Source organism: Raphanus sativus, chromosome 2 (assembly GCF_000801105.2).
Source record: "Raphanus sativus cultivar WK10039 chromosome 2, ASM80110v3, whole genome shotgun sequence".
Taxonomy (NCBI): Eukaryota; Viridiplantae; Streptophyta; class Magnoliopsida; order Brassicales; family Brassicaceae; genus Raphanus; species Raphanus sativus.
The window spans coordinates 12,709,674-12,714,174 of NC_079512.1; the positions used below are offsets into that span (position 1 = coordinate 12,709,674).

Here is a 4,501-nt window from a genome sequence, read left to right on the forward strand (position 1 = left end):
CGGAGATGCTCAAACTGCAAGGAAACTGGCCATACGAAACCACAATGTACACAACCAGTTGACTAGTTGTCCAGACGACCTAAACTTAAGTCGTCCAGTCTTGATTACCCGTCCAGACGACTAATTGTTAAGTCGTCCAGTGTTTCGTCTACCAGATAACCTTCAAGTAAGTCGTCCAGAAGACCTTCTACTAAGTCGTCCAGTGTATTTTAATTTTAGACGACCTTCTACTAAGTCGTCCAGTGTATTTTATTTTTAGACTACCTTCTACTATCCCTTCAAGTGTATTTTTTTAGACGACATTTTACTAAGTCGTCCAGTGTATTTTATTTTTAGACTACCTTCTACTATTTTTGTTTTTAGACTACCTTCTACTATTTTTTTAGACGACCTTTTACTAAGTCGTCCAGTGTAAGTCATCCAGCTGGAAAACCTTCCAGACGACTTATTTGTTAGTCGTCCAAACCTACCAGACGACTTATATATTTACAAATCTATACAAAGACAAGTTCAAATAAATCATACACAAGTTAGAAAATCTATACAACGACAAGTTCAAATACAAATACACAAATCATACACAAGTTAGAAAATCTATACAAAGACAAGTTCAAAGCCATACACAAATCTAATCATACATGCCCACGAACATATAACCATCTTCATTATCTTTCAAATGCTGATCAACAAGCTCCGTCTATATAACCACCGCCATATTATCACTCATATTCTTCGCATTGGACCTAGCAAAGTCTTTAGGGCTAAAGGGGACCCCAAGAGCATGACATTCAATGTACTTTAGAGCGTACACGCCACAATCACCATTGTTGGCCGTGGGTACATCTTTCAGCCGTCTCTCATATGTGTATCCCTCCAACCCGTATTTGACCCGTAATTCGTCGGTGTCTGCGCACTCAACAAGCAGATAAGGGACCATCTCGAGAAAAGGCTACATTATCTCATCCCATGCTTCTGGTATGCTGGATGTAGGTATGCTGTCCCAGACGACTATATGCCTCTTAGGGATCGATATCCAAATAGCAACCCAATGTTTGTTGTCCAAGTTCACTGGCGCATAGATATCATCAATGTCCTCCCCCCACTTCTTGTTTGATTGGCAAAATGAAGGCATTGATCCGTCATAAAAACTCGACGCCCCACCAGGTAGCATTCTTCTTAAACATTTGTGATCAGGTTCCGATGCTTTGAAGAACAGATACTGGTCTCTCCAAGACTGGGAAAAGGTGTGATCCAGGAAGCACATTCGCTCGCTCCGGAAAGCTTGTGGGTTCTCCTGATACCTCTGCCTCAGCACATTAATCCAAGCATCTATATGCTGCATATAAAATAATACAAGTTAGAACCTTCCAGATGACTTTTATTTAAGTCGTCCAAACCTACCAGACGACTTATTTGTAAGTCGTCCAGCTGGAAAACCTTCCAGACGACTTATTTGTAAGTCGTCCAGCTGGAAAACCTTCCAGACGACTTATTGGTAAGTCGTCCAGCTGGAAAACCTTCCAGACGACTTATATATTTACAAATCTATACAGAGACAAGTTACCAGACGACTTAAAGATAAGCAGAAGACTTACTACGTCTTCCAGCCATCCTTTTGGGTGTCCGGAGGATGTGATACCACCAAGTTGGTGATCTACGTGGTTTGTCCTCTTGCTTAGTGAAATAATGACTGCAAACAAAAAAGCAATCAGTTTTGGTAGACTAAATCAAGCTATTATGGGTAAAGCAATCACTTACGGATCAGTTTTCAACCAATCAGCGAGCTCCTTCAACTTAGGTCTGTTTAGTGTGGGAAATGGATTATACTTTGCCACTCTAAGAAGTTTCTTTCTCTCTGCCGTATAAGGAGATATCTGCGTGGGAGCAGGTTTCTTCGTTCGTTCACTCCTTGCACGCACAGAAGCAGTGGGAGTTGTTTTGTCCAATACAACCAGGCTCGGTTCTGAAACTGGAACGCTTGGATCGGTGGAAGCGAAGCTCGGTTGGTCAGTGGAAGTGAGAGGAACAATCTCTTTGGAGGTGACACCATCTGCTTTATCCTCCGGCAAGATCTTATATACCGAGATCGCCTCATCTGCTGTATCCTCCGGCAACAATCTCTGCAATAAAAGTTGCACACAAGTTAACCCTGGACGACTTAAATAAAAGTTGTCTGGACGACTAGTTGACCCTGGACGACTTAAACGTAAGTTGTCTGGACGACTAGTTGACCACGGATGACTTGTCGTCTGGACAACTAGAAGACCCTGGACGACTTAATTCTTTTGGGAGAGGATTTGATACTAACCTCTTTGGACAGAGGAGAAGGCTGTTTCTTTTGAGGAGTAGGCTGTTTCGTTTGAGGAGAAGGTTGTTTCTTTTGAGGAGTAGGCTTTGCCTTTTGAGGAGTAGGCTGTCTGGTTTGAGGAGTAGGATGATTGGTTTGAAGTGTAGGCTGATCCTTTTGAGGAGTAGGCTGTCTGGTTTGAGGAGTAGGCTGATTGGTTTGAGGTGTAAGGGTAGCCTGTTTGTTACTAACCCCGGTTTCTGTGGCTTGAGGGGTAGGCTGTTTGTTACTAACCCCGGTTTCTTTGGCTTGAGGGGTAGCCTGTTTGGTTAGAGGTGTAGGGGTAGCTTGATTGGTGACACCAACCTTCTTCTCCACAACTTCCAATCTATCGGACATCTTCCTAATCTCCCTGATGCACTTCTTAAACCCATCTTTCATCATGTCAACTAAGTCCTTGAACATATTTTCCAACTCCTCTCTGGTCACCCAACTAGCCTCTTCTCTAGCCTCTTTAGGAGCCTCTTTACGAGCTTTCTTCCGAGGTCTCTGATTGTCTTCCTCCTCCTCCTCCACCTCCACCACAACCATCTCTTTGGCTCTTTTCGATGGAGTCACAAACTTAGGTTTTGTACCAGTGACTTCCCAGCAATCCATGGTCCACTTCCACGGTCTCCGATCATACATGACTTTAATGATGTTCTCCGCGGGCACGTCCTCAACCTCAGAGTCCCATTTTGGCCACATTTCACTAATGTCCTTCTCAACAAAGTTGATCACGCGGGTCTGCAGTAAATAGAAGAAGAATCGAGTTAGATATTTGAAACAAAATACTAAATAGACGACTTAATTATAAGTCATCTACTAAGTCGTCTAGCTGGACGACCTTCCAGACGACTTATTATAAGTCGTCTACTAAGTCGTCCAGCTGGAAGACCTTCCAGACGACTTATTATAAGTCGTCTACTAAGTCGTCCAGCTGGAAGACCTTCCAGACGACTTATAATAAGTCGTCTACTAAGTCGTCCAGCTGGAAGACTTTCCGGACAACTTAATTAAGTGAAGATGGAAAGGTACATGACTCAAGATAGCAGCTTTCATGAATCTGCGGCCTCTGCTGCCCTCGTAAGCCAGAATCGGTGGAGACGGACTGTTTGCTCTGGGACTACCAATACTAGCACCCATTCCCGGAGTAGCTGTGTACGCCCAGACCTGAAGAACTTGTATAAACCCATCCACGGTGTAACAGCCAGTAATCTCTTTGTTTCACAAAGAGTCCATCAGCACCTTAAACGCGACTCTCCCCCATGGATAATTCTCAAACCGTTCTAAATCCATCACTAGCCTTGCCAGAGTAGATCATGTAGCGGTTGAAAACTTTCTCCCTTCAATGAATCCAGTGAAGATGGAAAGGTACGCGAGCCGCTTGCGATCTTCCGTGGACCAATCCCCGCATCTCTTCAGTGCTGCTATTATCTGATCAGTAGTTGGCCCAGCTTCCAGATGAACTCCCATCATCCCCAGAAAGAAACCATCTCTTTGGTAACTTCACATTTTGGTGTCTCAAGGTCCTCGATGTACTTGCAGTTTAGACCAGTGAGGTTTTCAAACTCTAACAGTGAAAACCTCACAGGTTCTGGACCAACGAGAGACCACATCTCGTACTTCTTCTTAATGTCCAGCTTTAAACAGAGCATGTAGTGAACCAGCCTTGAAGCCCAACCAAATCCCTGCTCCTTGAACTTGATGAAAACTCCCAAACTCGACTCCTTGAGCTCTTCAAATTCATCATCAGTGAGAGCTTCCCTAAGAGCAGTATGCAACTTCTTGTTATCCGTATGATACAAAATGCTATGCTGGGGTTCTGGCTCTTCCCCTAATGTGTATAACCTACGGGAGAGTTCTGAAATATCCATCCTTTTTGTCTGCAAAATAATCAAAGACAACAATAGAAGTCAGAACACAAGCTAAATCAATCACGCCTTAATTGTTACTCCAGACGACTTAGTAGACGACTTTAATATAAGTCGTCTGGAAAGTCGTCCAACTGGACGACTTAGTTGACGACTTATATTAAGTCGTCTGGAAAGTCTTCCAAATGGACGACTTATATTTAAGTCGTCTACTAAGTCGTATAGTAGAAAGACTTTCCAGACAACTTACTTACAAGTCTTCCAGTAGAAAAATTTCAAGCGGACCTGATTAGTCGCAGAA

General features: G+C 43.4%; 1 pseudogene; it reads right to left on the bottom strand.

Annotated features, from left to right (window-relative positions):
• The window catches only part of LOC130508544 (uncharacterized), a 7,486-nt pseudogene extending 3,211 nt beyond the window's left edge, over positions 1-4,275 (bottom strand).
• Positions 4,276-4,501: the final 226 nt, after the last annotated feature.